The sequence below is a fragment of the Sus scrofa genome, chromosome 9 (genome assembly GCF_000003025.6).
Source record: "Sus scrofa isolate TJ Tabasco breed Duroc chromosome 9, Sscrofa11.1, whole genome shotgun sequence".
NCBI lineage: Eukaryota > Metazoa > Chordata > Mammalia > Artiodactyla > Suidae > Sus > Sus scrofa.
In genome coordinates, this window is record NC_010451.4 from 112,717,248 (window position 1) to 112,743,335 (window position 26,088).

At 35.9% G+C, this 26,088-nt stretch overlaps 1 long non-coding RNA gene across 1 annotated transcript in view; it reads left to right on the forward strand.

Moving 5' to 3' along the window:
- LOC110262302 overlaps window positions 1–26,088 on the forward strand; it is a 100,490-nt gene that overhangs the window by 11,717 nt on the left and 62,685 nt on the right. The window contains exon 2 of the long non-coding RNA XR_002347123.1: window positions 21,358–21,457. This is a non-coding gene — a long non-coding RNA (uncharacterized LOC110262302). The remainder of the gene's footprint in view (window positions 1–21,357; window positions 21,458–26,088) is intronic.

Below are 26,088 nucleotides of genomic sequence, written 5' to 3' on the forward strand. Positions count from 1 at the left end.
TAGGGAAACTCTGAGATCATCGCTGATGGGAGATGTTCTTTCTAAGGGAGACTGGATGTTATTCTGGGGAGGATGGAATTTCTGAAAGACAATCTACCAGCACCCGAACCATAGTCAAATTAGTCCTGTATCTTGCATTTTGTCTCTTTGTCTCTCAGAGTAATCTTTACCATAGAGTTGACTTGAGTTTCCATAATGACCGATGGCATGGGACATCTTTTTCATGGGCTTCTTTGCCATTTGTGTGTCATTTAATGAAATCTGTTCCAATCTTTTGCACATTTTTAATTGGGCTTTTTGGTCTTATTATTGAGTTGCAAGAGTTCTTACCCATTCTTAACACAAGTGCCTTACTTGCTATATACATATTTATATATATTTTCCAATCTGTGGCTTTGCAATTTCTTAAAAATCCAAAGAAACAATCTATTTTGGCCAGGATCACACAACAACCCAGCCTGATTCTAATTTTACCATTATATCCAACAAGCTCTCCTAGAGGCAGAGGTTTCTTAGCAGAAAATTCACTGAATATTTAGGAAACATACAACAGAAGAGGTGCTTACAGTGGGGTGACAGAAATCTGTCACCACTGCGTTGCCTCTTAAGAAGAAACTCCTTGGCAGTTTCCCATGTGGGAAGATTATCAGGCCCAAGTGTTACTAGTAACCTCTTTGTTTTTTAAACAATTTATAATATAATGAATAAATCGTAATTTCGCTGTTTAAAAAAAATGTTCTCAATGTGTTAAAATATTGACTCTACGTATAAATAAATGTAAGCTTTAATAAGATACACAAAAAAACCAGCTTTACAAAAATTTCAGTGGCTGGTTTCTATGAATAGTAGTTTATACATAAGCACCGAATTTGCTGAATTAACAAAACAAGTCATTTGAGAGGATAACAATGTCCTGAAAGTTATTCTCATTTCCATAGGAACATGCATTCCAACAGAACATCCCTGATCCATGAAGAGTATTGATATATTTGTGCTGATTCATTTTTATTCTTCCACTTCATTCCCCGTGAAGTAACTGGCAGTGCGTAGAAGGGGATGCAAAGTGACCTTTGCATGGATTCAACCTACACCTTTGGTCTAATGCTTCTAACTAACTCACTGGATTATTTTTTCCACTAAGCATAATATTTGTTAAAACATTTTCTAATGATCTGAAAGAACTTCTACTTATATTCATAGTAACTAATTTATTTAGGAGAGTACCAAAATCCCTGGGAAGAATCATATTTCCTAAATAATTAACCTTGAAGGACACTGGAACTTATTATTTACCAAGAAGTTGTCACATTACAAAGAGAAAAGAGTTTATAATACATACATATAGTTTATCTGCAATTGAAACAAATACATAGTCTTTCAATTTGATAGATTCATGTTGCTTTCTAAGTTCCTGCAATGCTTTCTAATTTTAAAAAGTTTTGTTTAAAAACCTAAAAAAAAAAAAAAATCACCAGGGTAGATTTCCTAAACCATGAACTCGAGAAGTTCTCTGAACTGTGGGCTTTGATGAATGGGCTGGTCATTTCTTTTTATCTGCAACATTGGCATAGTTCCAGGTGCCTAGGTGCAAAGGACAGTCTGTTGCAGGTTTTAAAAGGGCAGCTCATTACTTCTTTCCACCAAAATTGTAGACTTGTTAATTTATTGTATAATCTGTAAAAGGCAGCCACTGTTTTCCTTGATAAATGGCACACTGGACCTTCTCAAGCTTACAGGTCATTAGAACAACATGCAGGCTTTGGACATAGCTATTCCTCAAAAGACTACAATTCTACTTTTTTAAATATTTCATGTTATTATATAAAATAGTGGTTTCCCTAATCAATTCCTTTGCCTCATTTCCTTCTCTCCAAAAGCAGCCACACCAATTACTTCTTTCTTTCTTTTGTATTTGCAAAGTTTTATTTTTTAAAACTTGGTATTGGGTACATAATTTACTACGTTATTCTTTATACATTATTCTTTATAGTATTTCTATGGCTGAAATATTTCATACAGATTTTTTTAAAAAACAACCATGCAATAAGGTCTACATGGAAGGGTACGTAGTTGAGTTATGTGATGACTATCTTCAACCTGCCTGATAAGTGAGTTTATTTGTTCAAATCACATCAACCACTAGATGAGGTATAAGTGGGACCCAAACCCAGGACTTCTGAATGAGTAGCCCTTCAGTTATACTTTGGTGACTCCTATAGATTTTTCCCCATAATTTGTCACTCCTCATCCATCTAGCATCCTCACACATTTTCCGACCACCCTTTTTCTTTTTGTATTGAAGTATAGTTGATTTAAATATTATATTAGTTTCAGGTACACAGCATAATGATTCAGTATTTTTACAGTTTATACTCTACTAAAATGTATTACAAAATAATGGCTGTAATTCTCTCTGCTATATAATATATCCTCATTGCTAATCTATTTTGTGTATGATAGTTTGTATCTCTTAATCCCATACCTCCTTCATACCCCTATCCCTCCCCCCTCCTCCCTGGCAACCAGTAGTTTGTTTTCTATATCTGTGATTTGATTTCTATTTTAATAGTTTTATTTGTATTATTTATTTTAAATTCCACATGTAAGTGATATACAGTATTTGACTTTGTCTTATTTCACTAAGCATAATATTTTCTAGGTTGATTTATGTTGTTGTAAAAGGAAGAATGTCATTTTTTATGACTCACAGTATATATACATACACACACACACACACACACACACACACACACACACACTATATATGGTATGTGTAACCACATCTTCTTTATCCATTTGTTTGTTAATGAACACCTGGATTGGTTTCATTTCTTGGCTGTGATAAATAGTGTTGCTAAAACACAGGGGTACAAATATCTTTTCAAATTAGGGTTTTCACTTCTCCAAATATACACCCAGGAATGGAATTGCTAGATCATATGATAGTTCTTCATACTGTTGTCCATAGTGGCCACACCAATTTACATACCTACCAAGAGTACACAACTGTTCCCTTTTCTTCTCTGCAACAATTGTTTTATGTAGATTTAGCCATTCTGACAGGTATGAAGGGATAGCTCATTGTCATATGGATTTGCATGTCTCTGATAATTGACAAAGGTGAGCATTCTTTCACCATGGCCTGTTAGCCATCTCTATGTCGTCTTTAGAAAAATGTTTCTTCAGGTCTTATGCTCATTTTTAATGAGTTGTGTGTTTTTGTTGTTGTTGTTGTTTGTTGTTGTTACATTGAGTTGTATGAGGGGCTTATATATGGTAGATATTAATCCTTTGTTGATGAAATCATCTGCAAATATGTCCTCCTATTCTATAAGCTGACTTTTTATCTGTGGTTTCTTTTGCTGTGGAAAGCCTTTAAGTTTAATTGGGTCCTATTTATTTATTTTTGCATAGGAGACTGATACAAGAAAATATTGCTATGGTTTATGTCAAAGAGTGTTCTACCTATGTTCTCTTCTGGAGACTTAATATTTCAGTTCTTACGTTTACATGTTTAATCCATTTTGAGTTTATTTTGTGTAGCATGTTAGTGAATGTTCTAATCTCCTTGTTTTACCTGTAGCTGTACAGTTTCCCCAGCACCACTCGTTGAGGAGAACGTCTTTTCTCCATTGCATATTCTTGCCTCCTTTGTCAGAGATTAATTGACCATAGGTGCGTGTGTTTATTTCTGACCTCCCTATTCTGTTCCATTGATCTATTTGTCTCTTCTTGTGCCAATACCATGATATATCTAGCTTTCTTCTTCTTTGTCAAGTTTGTATTTTAAAGTCAGGGTTTTTTCTTCGAAAAATGTCATGGGTAGTTTGATAGGGATCACATTAAATCTATACATTGTTTGGGATATTATGGCCATTTTTTTTTCCCACTGTACAGCAAGGGGGTCAGGTTATCCTTACATGTATACATTACAATTACAGTTTTTCCCCCACCCTTTGTTCTGTTGCAACATGAGTATCTAGACATAGTTCTCAATGCTATTCAGCAGGATCTCCTTGTAAATCTATTCTAAGTTGTGTCTGATAAGCCCAGGCTCCCGATCCCTCCCACTCCCTCCCCCTCCCATCAGGCAGCCACAAGTCTCTTCTCCAAGTCCATGATTTTCTTTTCTGAGGAGATGTTCATTTGTGCTGGATATTAGATTCCAGTTATAAGTGATATCATATGGTATTTGTCTTTGTCTTTCTGGCTCATTTCACTCAGGATGAGATTCTCTAGTTCCATCCATGTTGCTGCAAATGGCATTATGTCATTCTTTTTTATGGCTGAGTAGTATTCCATTGTGTATATATACCACCTCTTCCCAATCCAATCATCTGTCGATGGACATTTGGGTTGTTTCCATGTCCTGGCTATTGTGAATAGTGCTGCAATGAACATGCGGGTGCATGTGTCTCTTTTAAGTAGAGTTTTGTCGGGATAGATGCCCAAGAGTGGGATTGTGGGGTCATATGGAAGTTCTATCTATAGATTTCTAAGGTATCTCCAAACTGTTCTCCATAGTGGCTATACCAGTTTACATTCCCACCAACAGTGGAGGAGGGTTCCCTTTTCTCCACAGCCCCTCCAGCACTTGTTATTTGTGGATTTATTAATGATGGCCATTCTGACTGGTGTGAGGTGGTATCTCATGGTGGTTTTGATTTGCATTTCTCTTATAATCAGCGATGTTGAGCATTTTTTCATGTGTTTGTTGGCCATCTGTATATCTTCTTTGGAGAAATGTCTATTCAGGTCTTTTGCCCATTTTTCTATTGATTGATTGGTTTTTTTGCTGTTGGGTTGTATAAGTTGCTTATATATTCTAGAGATTAAGCCCTTGTCGGTTGCATCATTTGAAACTATTTTCTCCCATTCTGTAAGTTGTCTTTTTGTTTTCTTTTGGGTTTCCTTTGCTGTGCAAAAGCTTTTCAGTTTGATGAGGCCCCATGGGTTTATTTTTGCTCTAATTTCTATTGCTTTGGGAGACTGACCTGAGAAAATATTCATAATGTTGTTGTCAGAGAGTGTTTTGCTTATGTTTTCTTCTAGGAGTTTGATGGTGTCCTGTCGTATATTTAAGTCTTTCAGCCATTTGGAGTTTATTTTTGTGCATGGTGTGAGGGTGTGTTCTAGTTTCATTGCTTTGCATGCAGCTGTCCAGGTTTCCCAGCAATGCTTGCTGAATAGACTTTCTTTTTCCCATTTTATGTTCTTGCCTCCCTTGTCAAAGATTAATTGACCATAGGTGTCAGGGTTTATTTCCGGATTCTCTATTCTGTTCCATTGGTCTGTCTGTCTGTTTTGATACCAGTACCACACTGTTTTGATGACTGTGGCTTTGTAGTATTTCTTGAAGTCTGGGAGAGTTATGCCTTCTGCTTGGTTTTTGTTTCTCAGGATTGCTTTGCAATTCTGGGTCTTTTGTTGTTCCATATAAATGTTTGGATTGTTTGTTCTAGTTCTGTGAAAAATGTCATGGGTAATTTGATAGGGATTGCATTGAATCTGTAGATTGCCTCGGGTAGTATGGCCATTTTTACAATATTGATTTTCCCAATCCAGGAACATGGAATATCTTTCCATTTCTTTACATCTTCTCTGATTCTTTGATTAAAGTTTTATAGTTCTCGGCATATAGGTCCTTTACCTCCTTGGTCAGGTATATTCCGAGGTATTTGATTTTTTGAGGTGCAATTATGGCCATTTTAACAATATTAATTCTTTGAGTCCAAAGGCATAGTATATCTTTCCATTTTTGGTATCATTTTCAAACTCCTTCATCAATGATTCATAGTTTTTCATAGGTCTTTCACCTTCTTCGTTCAACTTATTCCTAGGTATTTTATTTTTTTATACGCTTTTCAATGGGATTTTTAAAATTTCTTTCTGATAGTTCATTATTAGTGTATAGAAAAGCAATAGATTTCTCTATATTAATCATGTATCATACAACTCTACTGACTTTATTTATTAGTTCTAATAATTTTTGGGTGGAGACATTAGAGTTTTCTGCAAATAGTGACATTTTGACTTCTTTCCTTCTAATTTGGTTGCCTTTTACTTATTGTCCAATGCTGTAGCTAGCACTTCCAATATCATGTGAAATGGAAGTGGCAGAGTGAGCATCCTTGTCTTGTTCCTGAATTTAGAGGAAAATTTTTCAGCTTTTCACTGTTGACATGATATTGATTGTAAGTGCCCTTATTATATTAAGATAGGTCCCTTCTACACCTACTTTGCTGAGGGTTTTTATCATGAATGGATGAATTTTGTCAAGTACTTTTCACTGTATCTATTGAGATAATCATGTGGGGGGGTTTTACCCTTCCTTTTATTAATACTGTATATAACATTGATTTATTTGCAGATACTGAACTATCCTTGGGTCCCTGGAATAAATCCTACTTAATCATGGTGTATGATCCTTTTTACATATTGTTGGATGCAGTTTGATAATTTATTTACTTATTTATTATTTTGGTCTTTTCTAGGGCTGTACTCGTGGCATATGGAGCTTCCCAATCTAGGGGTCCAGTTGAAGCTACAGCTGCCGACCTACACTACAGCCACAGCAATGCCAGATACTTAACCCACTGAGCAAGGCCAGGGATTGAACCTGCAACCTCATAGTTCCTAGTTGGATTTGTTAACCACTGCGCCATGCTGGGAACTCCAGTTTGATAATTTTTATTGAGGATTTCTACATCTATATTCATCAAAGTTACTAGCCTATAATTTTCTTTCTTTTTTTGTAATATCTTTGGTTTTGATATCAGGGTAATAATGGCCTCATAGAATGAATTTGGGAATGTTCTATCCTTTTCAATTTTTTGGAGTATTTTGAGGAGGAAAGATGTAAGTTCTTATTTATAGGTTTGGTAGAATTCCCCTGTGAAGGTATCCAGTCCTGGATATTGGCTTGCTGGGAGATTTGTGATTACCAATTCAGTTTCACTACTAATGATCAGTATGTTTGAGTTGTCTGTTTGTTCTTTGTTTTAATTATCTCTTTGTTTGTATTAAGATTTTTATTTTTTCCATTATAGTTGATTTACAGTGCTCTGTCAATTTCTACTGTATGGCAAAGTGACCCAGTCATACATATATACATATATTCTTTTTCTCACATTATCCTCCATCATGTTCCATCACAAGTGACAAGATATAGTTCCCTGTGCTATAGAGCAGGAGAGGATAAGCAATGTCTGTTCTTGATTCAGTCTTGCCAGGCACTATGTTTCTACAAAATTTGTCCATTTCTTCTAAGTTGTCCTGTTTGTTGGTGTATAACTATTCCTATTATTTTTTCTATCTCAATGGTACCTGTTGTTATTTCTCCTCTTTCATTTATTTTATTATTTGGGTCCTCTTTCTTTTCTTCTTGGTGAGGTTTATCAGTATTATCTTTCCCAAAACAAGCTCTTGGTTTCATTGACCTTGTCTATTTTTTAACACTATTTTATTTACTTCCTCTCTGATCTTTATTATTTCCTTCCTTCGGCTGGATTGGACTTTGTTTGATCTTCATTCTCTAATTCATTTAGTTAGTAATTTAAGTTATTTGAGACTTTGGTGTGTGTCTTGAGGAAGTCCTGTATAAACTTGAGGAAGTCCTATATAAAGTCACCATACACTTTCCTCTTGGGGAGTTCCCATCGTGGCACAGTTGAAACAAATCTGACTAGGAACACTGAAGTTGCGGGTTCAATCCCTGGCCTCGTTCAGTGGGTTAAGGATCTGGCATTGCTGTGAGCTGTGATGCAGATTACAGAGGCATCTCAGATCTGGTGTTCCTGGGGCTGTGGCATAGGCTGGTGGCTACAGCTCTGATTAGAACCTTAGACTGGGAATCTCCATGTGCCACAAGATGCAGCTCTAAATAGACAAAAAAAAAAAAAAAAAAAAAAAAAGATAAACTTTCCTCTTGGAACGAGTTTTGCTGCCTTCCATAGATTTTGGAGAAATCCTCTGGGATTTCTTCATTGACCAATTGATTTTTTTAATAGCATGCTATTTTAGTCTCCACATCTTTTCCCCCTTTTTTTCTTTCTTTAACTCTAGCTTCATACCATTGTTGTCAGAAGAAATAGTCTCCACATTCCCCGCCCCCTTTTTTCTTTCTATAACTCTGGTTTCGTACCATTGTGATCTGGAAAAAAAAAATGTTTGACATCATTTCTAGCCTATGGTTGAGACTTACCTTTGGCTTAGCATATGACCTATTATGGAGAACATTCCCTGTGCACTGAAAAGTATCTGTGTCCTGCTGTTTTGGGATTTAATGTCCTTTGGGTATCTACTAAGTTCTACCAATCCATTGTGTCACTTATGACTGCTATTTATTTACTTTTGATTTTCTGTCTGAAAGATCTGTCTATTGATGTCAGTGAGTCTTAAATTAGGCTAATATTATTGTATTAATATCAATTTCTCCTTTTGCGTATGTTAGTATTTGCTTTATATATTTAGATGCTTCTGTGTTGGCCGCATATATGTTGATGAGTGTAATATCCTCTTCCTGTGCTGATCCATTTATCATTATGTAATATTCTTCTTTGTCTTTTGTTATAGTATTTGTTTTAAAGTCTGTTTTGTCTGATATGAATATTGGTACCCTTACTTTCTTATTGTTTCCACTTGCACAAAATATCTTTTTCTACTTTCTGTCTGTGTGTCTCCAGTTCTGAAGTGAGCTGTTATAGGCAGCATATAGAAAGATCTTGTTTTTTATCCAATCAGCCACCCTATGTCTTTTGATTGGGGCGCTTAGTCCATAGATATTTAAAGTAATTCTTGATACATATGTGCTTATTACCATTTTATTACTTGTTTTCTGGTTGTTTTGTAATGTTTCTCTGTTCATTTCTTCTTTTATCTCCCTTGTAATTTGATTATTTTCTTTAAATTATGCTTGTGTTTTCTTTTTTTCTCTTTATGGCTGTACCTACAGCATATGGAAGTTCCCAGGCTAGGGGCCAAATCACAGCTACAGCTGCTAGCCTATGCCACAGGCTCCATAGCAACGCGGAGTCCTCCAAGCCGCATCTGTGACCTACACCACATCTCACAGCAACACTGGATCCTGAACCTTTTAAGCAAGGCCAGGGATATAACCCACATCCTCATGGATATTAGTTGGGTTCATTACTGCTGAGCTACAACAGGAACTCCCTATGCTTGTGTTTTCTTTTCAGTTTTTGATTTGTGGTTACTATGGGGTTCATATATATTGACGTATCATTATATATACTTGTTTTAAATTGATAGTCATTTAAATTCTTTGCATTTCTAAAAGATCCACATTTTTATTCTGCCCCCCATACTTTGTGCTTTTGATGTCACATTTACATCTTCGTTTTTATCCCTTAACTGTTGTAGTAATAATTGCTTTTTATATATTTTTATCTTTTAATGTACACACTGGCTTATTTACATGGTTGATTCTTAGTCTGTCCTATATACTTTCTCTTCCCAATGAGTTTTTCCCTTTTCTATAGATTTGCTCTTCTTCTAAGAGAAGACACTTTGACATTTTTTTAGGGTGGATTTAGTATTGATGAACCTTTTGTTTTTGCTTGGTGGAGAAATTTGTAATCTTTCCTTATATTCTAAATGATTATCTTGCTAGGTAGACTATCCTACGTGGCAGGTTTTCCCCTTTCAGCACTTTGAATATACCATGCCACTCCCTTCTGGCCTGCAGTGTTTCTGCAGCAAAATCAGCTGATAGCCATATGGAGATTCCCTTGTATATTATTTTTTTTCTCTTGTTGCCTTTAGGATTCTCACTTCAACTTTTTGCCATTTTATATCTTGATGTGGGTCTCTTTGGTTTCATCTTATTTGGAATCATCTATACTTGTTCCATGTAGATATATTTCCTTCTTCAAGTTTGGAAAGTTTTCAACTACAGATTTCCTCAAATATATTTTTGATGCCTTTCTCTCTTCTCCTTCTGGGCCCCCTGTAGTATGCATGTTGGCATACCTAATATCTCAAATATCACTAAAATTATTTTAAATTTTTTTAAATTGTGTTTCTTTTTGCTGTTCTGATTAGTCAACTTCCATAATTCTAGCTTCCAAATCAGTTATGCATTCTTCTATATAATTTTGTCTGCTATTCTTTCCTTGTAGTATGTTTATTTTTTCTATTTAATTCTTTATTTTTAAATGGGTTTTATTGTATTTTCTAGTTCCCTGTTAAAGTGTATATATCAATCCTCTAAGTCAGTTAACATTTTTATTACCAATGCTTCAATTATTTAGTTGATAAATTGTTTATTTGCATTTCATTATTTATTTTCTCAGCAGTTTTCTGTTGTTCTTTCAATTGAGAGGAGTTCCTCTACATTTTCAATTTTAACTTTTTCTACCTCTATGAATTTAGGTGAAACAGTTACTATGTCTTGAAGTGGCACTCTTACATGGGAGCCTCTCTCTAAAAACTGTAATAGCTGCATTTTACATGGACACAAGTCACATTTTTCTTCTGAGTATGTTAGCAGCTATCACCTTGGTAGTGGGTTGAGTTAGTGCTGGAGGACTTAGAGCTGGTGCTGGCTATGAAGCAGAACTTCTCCTCTGCTCAGTGGTCCTTTGCACCCTATCAGAAGCAGCATCTGATCCCATGTTGGTGGAACAGAAGCCCCGAGGGTCAGATCTGAGACGGTTCTCTTCCCTTTAAGTGTGCGCCTTTCCCTCTCCCTGCACTAGGACACTTGCTCCTAGGAGGAGCACTGAAGCAAGTGGAACCTCTGTGGTCTCTCAGCTCATGCAAGCTGTAGACAAGTCTGATGCACTGCCTATGCCAGCACCAATAGCTCCACTCAGACACAGCCTTAGATACAAGTTGCCTTCATTCCTCACAGCCAACCACTGACCCCAGACTCCACAACCCCTGCCTTGTTGTGGAATCATTCCTCAGGGCAAGTGAGTCCATGTGGCCTATGAGCATCTATGATAGGGTGAGCTGTGGTGGAGCAACTTATATCAGAGATCTGGCCTACTTCTGAGGTGCTGCTTGAGTAAGCACCAAAAATAGCTGCCACAGCCCCACCCAGGGAGTTCCACAGTTGAATCTCTTCCCTGATCATGGCCACCCCAGATCCTGTGTTGTATTCTGACATGGAGTGAACAGAGCTAGAGTGTTTTCTCAGCTCAGATGCACAATGAGGTGGTCATAGGAAACCAAGCAGGCCCTAGAGCAGTCCTCTATCCACCCTGCCCAGGACTCATGAGTGGAATTCAAGCTTCCCACAACACTTGTGTTAGTCTTAACAGTCCCACAGCCATACAAGGGGGTTTGTCTCCCCTAGATAATTCCCAGGACTGGGATGCTCAATCTGTGACTAGGACCACTCACTCCCCAGCACGGATCTTCACCCATGTAATCTCCCTTCTCCTTTGAGTCCCTTCCAGGGATACTGATCCCATCATGATCACTTTTTTCTACTCCTACCCAATTACCTCTGTATCTTTTCACAGCTTTTGTTGCACTGGAGTTCTTCTGCCAGTTTCTAGTTAGTTTTAAGTTAGAATCAATACATAGATGAATTTTTTCCATGTTGATTTTTTTTTAGTGTAGTTGATTTACAATGTTGTATTATTTTCAAGTGTTGAGCAAAAGTTACTCAGTTATATGTATACACATGTATATTTTTCATATTCTTTTCCATTATAAGTTATAATATATTGAATGTAGTTCTCTGTGCCATACAGGTCATTTTTATCTGTTTTATATATAGTAGTGTGTATTTGTTAATCCTGAACTCTTCATTTATTCCTCTTTCCCCACTCTTCCCCTTTGTTAACCACAAGTTTCTTTTCTTTTTATTTATTTGTTACTCCAATGAATTTATCACATCTGTAGTTGTATAAAGATCATAACAATCCAATTTCACAAGATTTCCATCCCACAACCCAAGCACGTCCCCCCACTCCCCAAACTGTCTCCTCTAGAGACCATAAGTTTTCAATGTCTGTGAGTCAGTATCTGTTCTGCAAAGAAGTTCAGTCTCTCCTTTTTTCAGATTCCACATGTCAGTGAAGGCATTTGATGTTGGTGTCTCATTGTATGGCTGACTTCAATTAGCATGCTCATTTCTAGGTCCATCCATGTTGCTAAAAATGCCAGTATTTCATTCCTTTTAATGGCTGAGTAATATTCCATTGTGTACATGTACCACTTCTTCTTGATCTACTCCTCTGTCAATGGACATTTAGGTTGTTTCCATGTCTTGGCTATTGAAAAGAGTGCTGCAATGAACATCAGAGTACATGTGTCTTTGCGAGTCACGGTTTTCTCTGGATAGATGCCCAGGAGTGGGATCGCTAGATCAAACGGTAGTTCTATTTTTAGTTTTCTGAGGAAACTCCATACTGTTTTCCACAGTGGTTGCACCAATTTACAATCCCACCAACAGTGTAATAGGGTTGTTTTTTCTCCACACCCTCTCTAGCACTTACTGTTTGTAGACTTTTTGATTATGGCCATTCTGGCTGGTGTAAGGTGGTACCTCATAGTGGTTTTGATTTGAATTTCTCTTATGATGAGTGATGTTGAACATCTTTTCATGTGTTTTTTGGCCATCTGTATGTCTTCTTTGGAGAACTGTCTGTTTAGATCTTCTGCCCATTTTTTGATGGGTTTGTTTGGGTTTGTTTTGGTATGGAACTGCAGAAGGTGTTTATAAATTTTGGAGATTAATCCCTTGTCAGTTGATTCACTTGCAAAGATTTTTCTCCCATTCTGTGGGTTGTGTTTTCATGTTGTTTAGGGTTTGCTTTGCTGTGCAGAAACTTTTAAGTTTATTTAAGTCCCATTTGTTTACTTTTGTTTTTATTGTCAAAACTCTAAGAGGTGGATCTGAGGAGATGTTGCTGTCATCTATATCAGAGAGTGTTTGGCCTATGTTTTCCTCTAAGAGTTTGATAGTATCTGGTCTTATATCTAGGTCTTTAATCCATTTGGAGTTTATTTTTGTGTATTGTGTTAGGAAGTGTTCTCATTTCATTCTTTTCCATGTGGCTGTCCAGTTTCCCAGCACCACTTATTGAACAAACTGTCCTTTCTCCATTGTATATTCTTGCCTCCTTTGTCATAGATTAGTTGGCTGTAGGTGCATGGATTTAGTTCTGGGCTTTCTATCCTGTTCCACTGATCTATATTTCTGCCTTTGTGCCATACAGTTTTGATGATTGTTGCTTTGTAGTAGTCTGAAGTCTGGGAGTCTGACTGCTCCAGCTCCATTTTTCTTTTTCAGGATGTCTTTGGCTATTCTGGGTCTGTTGTGCTTCCAAACAAACTTTAAAATAGTTTGTTCGAGTTCTGTGAAAAATGTCCTTGGTAATTTGATAGGGATTGCATTGAATCTGTATATTGCCTTAGGTAGTATAGTCATTCTTTTCTATGTCTGAGTTTATTTCTCTTTTGTTAACAAGTTCATTTGTATCTTTTTTTTTTTTTTTTTTTTTTTTTGTCCTTTTGCTATTTCTTTCAGCTGCTCCTGTGGCATATGGAGGTTCCCAGGCTAGGGGTCGAATCGGAGCTGTAGCCCCCGGCCTATGCCAGAGCCACAGCAACGTGGGATCTGAGCCACGTCTGCAACCTACACCACAGCTCACAGCAACGCCGGATCATTAACCTACTGAGAAAGGGCAGGGACCAAACCCACAACCTCATGGTTCCTAGTTGGATTCGTTAACCACTGCACCACAATGGGAACTCCTGTATCATTTTTTAGACTCCATAAACAAGTGATGTCATATAGATGTATTTTGGATGTTATTGTGGGTGGAGGTGACCTCTGTGTCCTCTCACTCCACCATCTTGATCCAAACTGCTTCACAGTCAATTATTTCAAAGTGAGACTTTAAAAAATTACTTTTGTGTCATTAAACAACATGCTTACTACTTGTTGATTATTCAGTTTTAGTTTTTTAGAAGAATAACCATTATAAAGGATGAAGATGAAGCTTCATTTCTTCCCCATCCCTCTATACTTGCCTCTTCCTCATCTTCCTATCCTCCCAATAAAGTTATATCACAATTTAAAATAGATTATTCAACATTTACGTTTATAGGACTGTGTAAACATTATTTTCAACTGAATTATGCCATACACTGTAATTGCTTGAGTTTACTGCAGAACTGTTTGTTTTTCTTGGAATTTACAATTGTTTATTTTTCTAGGTGATTATCACTAATTCAACCCTAAACTTTCTCCTGATCTTTTTTTTTTTTTTTTTCAGTCTCCCCTTGGTAAATAACAAATGCATAAGGTGGTCAACTTTTTAAGGTATTTCTTTTCTAGAAAATATCTCTTGGTGTTATCTAAGCTGTTTTCATAAACACTGCTTGCTTGTTAAGTCTTCATCCCTTTCTAGAGATTTCCTTTTTTCTCTCCTCTATGTTGGCTTTCCTATTTTTTAAGCCTACATTTTCTTCATTCCCATGTTACTTCCTTATTTTGATAGAGGAATTTCCCCAGTGTCTTCCAAGATAGGATGCATTGAAAGTAAATTTTTGAGAATTTACGTATCTAAAAATATCTTTATTATTTTCATACTCAATGGATAATTTGCCTGAGTATAGAATGATAGGTATGAAACAATTCCTTTCAGAACTTTGTTTTCCAGATTCTAGTGTCATAGAGAATCCATACGATTCCCAATCTTTTGTTTGTGATTTTTGTCTTTAGTTTTTTTTAAGACCACAACGTCCAATAGGAATTTCTGTGACCCATAAATATTAGACATACATGTAATTGTAAATGTTTCAATAAAAAATAGGTGAATTTGGAGTTCCCATCATGGCGCAGTGGTTAAAGAATCCAACTAGGAACCATGAGGTTGCAGGTTCAACCCCTGGCCTTGCTCAGTGGGTTAGGGATCTGGTGTTTCCGTGAGCTGTGGTGTAGGTTGCAGACGTGGCTCAGATCCCACGTTGCTGTGGCTCTGGCGTAGGCTGGCAGCTACAGCTCCAATTGGACCCCTGGCTTGGGAACCTCCATATGCCGTGGGAGTGGCCCAAGAAATGGCAAAAAGACCAAAAAAAAAAAAAAAGGTGAATTTAATATTTTATCGCATGTAACCAGAACATTACTATTTTAACAAATAATTATATAAAACATAAGGTGTTTTACAATCTTTTAATCTAAATCTTTTAAATCTGCAAAATTTGAGTTGGTAACATATCTGTTGGGACTAGCAAGTATCAAGTGCTCAATTGCCACATGTAAGTGGCTGTTTACTGGACAATGCAATTCAAGAAGGATTTAGGATATTTTCTTTGCTCCTCGTGTTCCAGTGTGTCTTAATGGTTTGCCTTAGTGAGGGCCAAATTGTGCCAGGTTTTTAGGCACTCACTGGGCCTTTTTGCTTAGCAATTCATGTGTACCAATTCAGGGAAATTGTTTAAATTATTGTCTTGATAATTCTTATTTCCTTTCATTTCCTGTGTTGTGTCTTTCTGAAACTTCTTTAATGTATCTGCTGTGCTGCTGTTTTTCCTGTTTTCTATTTCTTTTCTTAATTCTGCTTCTGGGGAATTTATTTAATTTTATTTTTCAAAACTTTCTGTTGTGTTCCTATTCCTTTCTGCTATCACAGGTTTACTTTTGAGAATCTCTTTGCTTCCTGCATGACTGTTTTTAATTGCATCTGTTCTTGTCTCATAGTAATAATATCTTCTTTAGCTTCCTAAGGATGTTCATGATGGTATTTTTAAATCATCTCCTTTCTCTGTAATCTCTTTCCTCCAAATTTATTTTTTCTCTTCTTCACTAATCTCTATTTTTTTGTTTATGTAAGAGGCTTTCCTCAGTAATCTGGGAACTCTCAGTTGTCTCTCTTATTGAATAGTAAGAAATTGAGAGATGACTCATTGAATATGTGAGTTAAGTCTCTCAAGCATTAACTTTATTGTAGGGAGAGCAGACAGACCATTTCATTGGGAAACCAATGTCAATATCTTTTAGAGCTTTCTTTTTGAATTAGTCAGACATTCCAGGAAAGACTCTTCTATCCTCCTTTTCTAAGGATAAAAGACTGGCTATGAAATTCTAGGAGCCAAGTAAGCAAATAGGACTAGAAATCAGTATAGTATCTCTATTTCCAGTTGCAACTTGATCAAATCACAAACCCTCTATTTTACCCACTAAAGAAAATAAATCTTCAGAATTCTGCTAGAGCAGGAAAACCTTCATTATTTTTGCACGTTTTAGAAGTTCTTTTACTCAGTTACATTTTGGCATGGTGCCATAGGCAAATATTGAGGGACTCTAGTTTTCCAACACTATATGAAATCATACTATGACTCCAGCATCCTTTGTCTAATCAGACAGTAACAGCCTAGCCAAGCCTAGCTACTTAGAAGTCTGTACTACATCTGAACTTTAAGTTAACAAGTTTAGATCTCACAAAGCTTCCACCCTCTTCTGCCCTACTCCTGATGCCCACACACCCACTCGAAATATGTTGTTAGGAAATATTAACCATCAGGCAGTAGATCTTGGTATCATTCCTGACGTCTCCACTCAGTTGTGTGTTGCGAAGGAGATTCAAGGTTTATCCATTAATGTTTCTAATCATACTATTTATGGAAAATATTTTTATTGCAGAGTCTACATATTTAAATATGTCATAGTAAGGAATGCTATTCACATTTAATTGAGCATTTTTCTTTGAAAGGTAATTTCTAAGGAAAACATGACATCCTTTTTACTAATCTTTGTTATCAAAAACATCTTAATCTATCCCTATTTTTTATTGTATAGAATACTTTTTCTAACACTGTTTGAATTCTAAATTTCAAAGATTGGTTTTAAATACTTACATATGACTTTTTATCCTCACAAGCTAAATCCTTTTTGTCCTCACAAGCCTGAAAGATTTTGTTTCTGCTGGCTATTGTATTCCTCTGGTGTGGTAGTGATACCTACGTAAATTTTCCTATACCTCATTAGAACAAGAAATACCATGCCATGGAGTTTCCATCATGGCTCAGTTGTTAACAAACCCAACTAGTAACCATGAGGTTTTGGGTTCGATCCCTGCCCTCGCTCAGAGAATTAAGGATCCAGTGTTGCCAGGAGCTGCGGTGTAGGTCACAGATGTGGCTCGGATCTGGCTTTGCTGTGGCTGTGGTATAGGCCTGCAGCTGTAGCTCTGATTCCACCCTATCTTGAGAACCTCCGTATGCCAGAGGTGCAGCCCTAAAAAGATAAAAAATAAATAAATTAAATTAAATTCTGTACCCAATAACCCTAGCTCCCTGTTCTCTCTCCCTCCTGCCCCTAAAAAGAGAAAAGAAAAAAGAAAAGAAAAGAAAGGAAATACCATGTCAGGGACCAAAATCCAGATCAGTCAAAAGCCACTGTGAGAATAAACAAATCTCTACTCAGCAATAAAAATGAGCAAACTGTTGATAAACACAACTTAAATGGATCTCAAGGACATTATGCTGAGTGCAAAAAGATGCATCCAAAAGGTCATATGCTGTATGATTCCATTTATGTGACATTCCCCAAAATAGCAAAATTGTAGAGACGAGAAATGACTCATAATTGTGAGGTATTAGGTATGAGGAGAGGAAGATGGGTGTGATTGTAAAAGCTTAAGAAGAGGGAGGCCTTTTGTAATGATGGAATAGTTTTACATCCTGATTGCAGTGGTACTTACACGAATCTACATGTATGATAAAATGATGTGAAACTCTATACACACAGTGTACCAATTTCAGTTTCCTGGTTTTTTTATTGTTCTATAACCATTGAGGGAACTAGATTAAGTGACCACAAACACTGCACTATCTTTGTAATTTACTATGAATTTATAATAATTTCCAAATAAAAGTATTTTAAAAGAATAAGGAAATCATTTTTAGTAACTAAAACTAAAAATTTCATTGAAGTTTGCTATTAGTTGTGGGCAAATCATATTCTAGAAATGAACAGAGGAAATAAAATTCCTAGATTTCAGATAGGGGCAAATATTTCTTATTGACTACATCATGTTCTCCATAATCATGGTTTAATTCATTTATATAGTTTGATGACCTATGTACCATACTATCTATATTAAATTTGGCTTCATGAGTCCTAATTTCTAAATGTGTGCCATTTTGGTTTACTTTCTTCCTCCTGAAACAGTGAGGCTTTTCAATGCTTTAACTTGAATATTTATACTGAATAATATGCGCCTTTGGGAGTTCCCTGGTGGCACCACAGATTAAGGATCTAGCATTGTCACTGCAATGCTCAGGTCACTGCCATGGTGCAGGTTCAGTCTTGGCCCTGGAACTTTCACATTCTGTGGGGTATCGCCGAAAAGAGGAAAAAATAATATAGCATCTTAGAACTTTGCATTTTTTAAGTTAATTGCTTGTCATATAGTTTTATTACTTCTTGAAACATTGTTTTCTTTGTCTTATTGTTTTGGGATAAATGCTTTAAAAATAATAGCATGCAGTCATTTAGAATAATCACATTTTTTGGAGAAGTTTGGGACCTTTTATTCCATGAGGAAGTCATTGTGAAATTTTAATAATGCCCCATCAATCATTACAATTATGTTATTTTTTTGAACCTGCACCACCAGAAAGCAATGCATGGTATTCTCCCAAATCAAATTTTAATGATTCCAACTTGATATTTATTACATCAATGTTATATTCTGGTAGCTTTGATTTGAGCTTGAACACTATCAATCGTATATCTAATTGATAACTAAGGACTTTCCCTAGCCTAAAAACTGATGATATTCTGTTTATAAACTGACTTTTTGTGAAGTATAGTTGATTTACAGTGTTGTATATAATTGATTTTTAAACATAAAACTTACTCTCGTATTAACAGCGTTATTATACTATAAATTGACTCACAGAACAACACCCAAAGTGAGATTAAACCCACAGGTAGGTGTATTACGCTAGAACTGTCTACAGACCTATCCACTATCATTGAGGTCTTTTGTTGATGTTTCAAAAATCAAAGAAATATACAGTTCTTCCACTAAAATGTATTCAAACAAAGGAAACTATCCTTCATATATTGTTATATTCTGTTCTCTGTCTAACTTTAAATGTTTTCCAATCTTTTTCACACTGTGTCCGTTTCTGGCCTCACACTGACCCCCTAACTTCAGTGGAGGTAAGGTTTCCTGCCAGAACCCCCTGATTCCGTGCAAGGTCAAAAGGCAAGGCCAGAGGTTAACTTGCATCCAGGTCTATCTCATCTTATCAATTATCAATTATCATCTTATCAGTCTGTCAAATCATTGGGTCAAATTGAAATGCACCCTTCAATTTCTGCTCTGTAATAAATGATGGAATCCCTTGGAACATTTCTCCTTTAGAGTGGGCAGTGTTCAAGGACATGGGAGGATGTTGCAGAGAGAAGGGGCTCTACGTGATCTCTGGCTGCAGCTTGGGGTCCTCAGTGTATCTGTGAGAACATGGGACAAAGTGCAGCCTGGGCTAACTTGCAATCTTCACCCGGCATGAGTTTTCTGTGTAAACCTATGACTTTCAAAGGATTCCCACTAGCATCAGCACTTCAGAAGCCTTGTGCCCCAGTTCCCTCTGGAGCACCTCCAGCCCTATGCCCTTCCTATTACCCGAGGTTCTACTAATACTCTCTAACAGTCAGCCATCTCTGGAGTGCATTCAGGGAGCAAGTGATTAACAAGTGGTGGTGTCGTGACTGCAGGTGGAGGGGAGAACAGAATGAGCAAAATGAAAAACACTGTAAACCTGAAGAGGTTAAACCAAATAGTAGGGTAATGCTCAGGTATATATGTACATCCATTATTCTATTATTTTTGCTCGAGTGCAAATAAGTGGCTTTATCTAGGAAAAGAAGACTCAGGGAGAATTGCATGGGCAGGAGGAGAGACCTGCACTCGGCTGCCTGGTTGGCATCCAGAGATCTAGTCAGCAGGCAGTGAAGAGGTGGTAGTTAGCGTGCCTAGAAGGTAAGACAGAAAGCCTTCCAGGAAGCACTGGTGCTCTCTGGTCTCTTAGGAGTATCCTTGAACTAACCAGAGCAATTTTTATTTGTAAAATGGATGTCTAGACTGCATGTCTATTTTGGGAAAAGGGAGCTGTGTTTGGTCAAATGGGTTGGCCTCATTTAGGATGATTTATATAGTGTAACATTGACTGTCTATCCAATCCCCAGGAAAGTCAAAATTTTTCTTTTTTCTTTTTCTTCTTTTCCTTTTTATGGCCACATCCATGGTATATAGAAATTCCCGGGCCAGGGGTCAAATGGGAGCCGTAGCTTCTGCCTATGCCACAGCCATGGCAACATCAGATCCAAGCCACAGCTTGCAGCGATGCTGGATCATTAACCCACTGAGCAAAGCCAAGAATTTAACCCACATCCTCATAGAGACTGGTTTGGGTTCTTAACCCTCTGAGCCACAATGGAAACTCCCCAAATTTTCTTTTTCCTGTATTTCATTTCAGTCCCACAGAAGAAAAAGGACTTCTGATGTGTCTCGGAGATTAAACAAAACCGTTACACAACTAATTGATCAATGATTAAAAAACGAAAAGCGGACCTTTCTAATTTCACATACTTTACATTAACTATGTGAAGAAGGAAGGGCCTGTTTAATAACTCTTCAGTTTCCCATCACTAAAGGTCCAGCAGAAGCTGGACAACAACTAATCTGGAAATTATAGAAATGATGGAAACGAGAGAGGTCTAGTCAGTCCATGTGGTCTATGATTCTAAAATATGGGGGGAATTTAGACATTAAAAGGCTCAAAATGTAATTTATTGAGTTCTATTTTAGCCTCTAATTCCCATTTACTATTTGTATAGCACAGCGGGTTCATTATTTTCCTAAGTCCTTCAATCAAAATATAATTCATATACTGGAGTAGACATCCAGGAAATATTAAGTGATCTGAGAAGCAATGCACCAAAAACTTTAAAACATAGAGGAATAAATACCTACCCCAAATGTTGACATTGACCTGAATATTATTCTCTTTTGCACCTTTCTAAAGGGATGAATGTTTAGGATTAAATATGAAAACATGAATTCATACCTGAATTAAGCTCAGAAGAAAATTTTTATAACCTCTTAAAAGAATTAAAAGAAAGATTTTTGAGTTTTCATATTACAGTCAATTGTACAATAGACTGAAAAAACTAAAAGAAACATTTTATTTTAAACATACTAAGTTTCATACTTTAGTTTTTAACAAAAATAATTGGAACACATCATTTTGAGACTAAATGCTAGGAGTTAAACCTTTTCTTAGCTCAAAGAGTTACACAGGAACTAGTCATAAATCATTCACACTTTAACTGATTGTCTATTTCATCAATTTATTTTTCAGAGTTCACTGATGAGCCAGTTCATTGTTGATGCAGCAAAGCACCTGCATATGCTTAGAACTTTAGATTGCTGCAAGAGAAGGTGTGATCACAGATTCAGAAGTGAGTTTTAATCCATTTTCTTTTGTAGCATTTATCCTTCTGGCCTCAAACTTCCTGTTCTCCAAAATTCTTAGGCTGTGACATTTTATCTTTCCGTCTGCTCAAGTGTGGCAAGTTTGTATTCAGTTCCACATGAAATTAAAATGTATCACCCCTCTCCTACTGACATCTTCTATTGCTTGTATAAGTGCGTATATCTTCTGTCATGAATAGGTGAGCAGTAGTTCATCTTTGAATAGATGGTATTGATTCGCTAAACCCTAAAGATTGGTGATCTTTTAAAAAGTGATTCCCACTGCTCAAGATCTTTTACAAAGTGACAAGGATTGTGTGCATTGAGATGAAATTGGTACCATTTAAATTGAGCATATTTCCTAGGGAGATTGTTGACTACATGGCATTCAAATATTGTATCATGTTAAATAAGAGTCATTTTGAATAATTTAGTTGCTTTTTCTGAAAAGGGAAATAATGTAAAAAATAAAACCCCATGCCCTTAATTAAATCCACAATCAGCAAAGGGATTAATAACTTTAGTTGAAATTGATATAAATTTGCTATGAAGCTAAAGAATGTTTTGGGATATGAAAGGATAAAACTGGAAGGTAATTAGGTAATGAGTGATTCAAGTTACTATGTAGAATTGAGACTTGAAAGTCCATGTGGTTTAGAGTCAAAAAGTTCTAAGTTCTGTTCCTACCTCTACCACCTGGTGAGATTTACTTCCCATCCAAGCACAGTTTCTATTTTTAAAAAGTATGGATTGAATTAGATGGATCTTCTTTATACTTGACAGTCTGTGATGAACCAGATTCACATGCCATTAAATAATAACCTGTGGTACAAGCAGATTAATTGAAATAGAAGTTTTACACTCATTTATTCAAGAAATACTTATAAAGCAAGTATTATAAAAAAAGATTGTAATAGATATTTGAACTGCAAATTTGATAAAGGAAATTTGAGTTTGACATAAAAATACATCATCCCAGTAGCAGTGTCTTGAAGAACTGTGTGGAAATGCAGGTACAGAATTTAGGAGAAAGGTTGGCTCTAGGGCTATGGATTTCTGAGTGTCAGTATGTACTTTCCTTTTGCAATCCAAATGCTTGAAAAGGCATAAAGTGTTAGTAGTACAGTAAGCATCAAGGTTCACATTTAGTGAAGTAACTCAATGACTCATAGTCTCTTAAAGTAGAATCTGATAGCATACAGCATTTCCATTGATTCTTCATCCTCAAATACAAATGACCTTTCTTTTACTATTTCCTGTATTCTCTGTAGCCATCCTCCTTAGGTTCTCACTGAAAATCTCTTGCAGTTTTAAAAGGATTAATCAAGAGCATCTGTATCTCAAAAAAAAAAATGGTTATTTTAGTAACTAAAGGGATTAACTGACAACAGTGGAATATCAGGCATCAGTGATAAGCTCTTGAGGGATATTTCTATAATGGGGTATGAGAAAGGCCTTAAAATTATATCTTCCAGGTGAACATAAACTATGTCAATGTGAAGAGAATTCTCAAGTTTGCATTTGCAAGCCATAGTAAATCATACTGTTCTTGAAATCAACCTGGTACTCTCCTACTTACTTCCACTTTTAATATTGACATTCACAGGCAAGTCACATATGTACTCACTAACTGCTCAAGAATTTCTACTTTTCATCAGGTTTTGTGTGCAGATAGAACCAAGAAATACTTTTCTACATAATAGTATCTCTACCAGATTGTTGTTATTAATGTATTCATCACACTGAAATCAATATATCAATAGAGTCTCGTTTTCCCCTCTCTATATCTCTTGTTAAATCAGTCTTCCTCCCTCTATCTTACTAAGCATTCAGGTAAATATTCTCAACAGAGTTTATCAGATATGTGAGAGTAATGAATTTATGTAGTCACTTATTAATTAAACATGTATAAGTTGAAGTCCTAACAAGTACTAGGTATAGCTTAATTTTTTAAGGATGTAAAAGTGGATGTAGCAAGACTACAAAGAATTTCATCCTTGTTTATAATAGAAATATTATAATAAAAAGTTAAATATAACCTAATGGAAATAAATAGGAACTGAGTTAAATAATAATGTATTCATAATGTGAAATTCTCCACCATAAATAAAATTGAACATATTTAATAATTTTCCAGGATATATTGTTTTGGAAATGTATCATATCGCTTATACAAGTATATGTAAAGGATCAAATGGATTAAAAAAATGATTCATCAATTTAAAAATATAATAGTGGATAGAAATAACACATTCTAATAATAGACTAATTTTTTTAATTAAAGTAATATGTTTTACCTTGTTTAAAATTGCATTTTTCCCCCCGTGTAGTAGTCCATCATTAGAACTAGGATGTGAGGCTGATAGGGGGAAAGGAAAGGGCAGAAAACCACTAGATTAATTAAATCACAGCAAAAAGTTTTAGTTGGATTCTTTTAATTTCAGAGAGAAACAATACCCTGGAAAACCAAACCTTAAGAAAAGAAATTATTTTTCTGTGATTTATATGGCTGGATTTTTACTAACCAAGAATCAAAACTTAAAGAATCAACTATATGCCACAAATAAGGAATTCATGATATGATGTAAGTTTCCATACCACAGGCAGAAAGAAAGCCTTTCCAAGCCCTGAATGTCGGTATGTTTTATGCCAAGATAAAACCTTAAAAAGGGACAAAGCATAAGGCATAAACACTCTGATCAAAAGGAAACAACATACCAAACTTTGTGGGATGCACCAAAAGAAATTCTAATAGGAAAGTTTAAATCAATAAGTGCCTACATTAAGAGAAAAAATTGTCTCAAGTGAAAAAAGAAAAGCTAGGGATTTCCTGTCATGGCTCAACAGGTTAAGAACCTGAATAGTACCCATGAGGATGTGCATTTGATCCCTGTCCTCTCTCAGTGGGTTAAGGATCAAGCATTGTCATGAGCTGTTGGTATAGGTCACAGACATGGCTCGAATCCTGCATTGCTATGGCTGTGGAATAGGCTGGCAGCCATACCTACGATTCAACCCATAGCCTGGGAACTTCCATATGCTGCAGATGCAGCCCCCCCACCCCCCACCCCAAAAAATAGAAGAAAGAAAAAAAGAAAGAGGATTCAATCAAGCTAAAGTTGAAATGAAAGAGAAGACATTACTATTGATGCCCTGCAAATATAATGGAGAAGAGGCTATTATGGAAATTTTTATACCAACATAGCAGACAAACTTAAAGAAATGGATAAACTCCTAGAAATAACATCCTATCAAGACTAAATCATGAAAAATAGAAAGTCTGAACAGACCATTACTGGTTAGCAGATTGACTTAGTAATCAAAAACCTCCCAAGAAAGAAAAATTCAGAACCAGATGGCTTCACTGGTGAATTCTATCAAAGATTTAAAGAATCAATGCCAATCTTTCTCAAAATCTCCCAAAAAATTAAAGAGGAAGGAGTCCTTTCAAACTCATTTTTTATGAAGCCAGCCATACCTTTATAATGAAACCAGACAGAAACACTGTAAGAAAAAGAAATTACAGGCCAATATTCTGATGAACATTGATGCAAAAATCCTCAATAAAATATTAGCAAACTGAATTTGATATAACACTAAAATGATCATATACCATGTTCAAGTGGGATATTTTCCGGAATGCACAGATGGTTCAACATCTGCAAATAATCAATGGGATAAACTCCAGTGACAAAGGTTGGATTTCCCATCCTGGCTCAGCAGGTTAAAAACCTGACTAGTATCAATGAGGATGTGGGTTTGATCCTTGGCCTCGCTCAGTGACCAAGTATCAAACCAAGTATCCGGAGTTGCCGTGGGCTCTAGTGTACGTTGCAGATGCAGGTGAGATCCCATGTTGCTGTGACTGTAGCATAAGTTGGCAGCTGCATCTCTGATTTGACCCCTAGCCTGGGAACTTCATTATGCTGCAGGTGCAGCCCTGAAAAAAAAAAAAAAAAGGCTAAAAATTATATGTTTATCTCAATACATGTAGAAAAAGCATTTCATAAAATTCAACATTTGTGATAAATACTCTCAACAAAATAGGTTTAAAAGAAACATCCCCCACATTCTATGTTCATATATGACAATGTTATACCAAGGATGAAAAGCTGAAAATTTTTCTAAGATCAAAAACAAGACAAGGATACCTATTCTTGCCACTTTTATTCAACATAGTACTGGAAGTCCTAGCCAGAAAAATTAGGAAATAAAAATAAATAAAATGCATCTGAATTAGAAAGGAAGAAGGAAAACTTTATTTGCAGATAATGTGATCTTATATATAAAAAATCCTGAAGAGTCCACAAATAAATCTGTTAAAACTAATAAATTTAGTAAAGATGAAAGATACAAAAATCAATAGGCAAAAATAAATTGCATTTCTGTATACTGCCAATGAATTATCTTAAAAAGAAATAAAAAAAATTTAGTCCCATTTACAATAGCATAGAAAGAATAGAATACTTAGGGATAACTTAACCAAGGAGGTGAAAGTTAAATACACTGAAAACTATAAGACATTGATGAGAGAAATTGAACATAGATCTATATTTGTTTAAAATGTCAGAGGCCAATTTCTCTAAAACTGTAAGTAGTAAATAGAAATGCATATGTC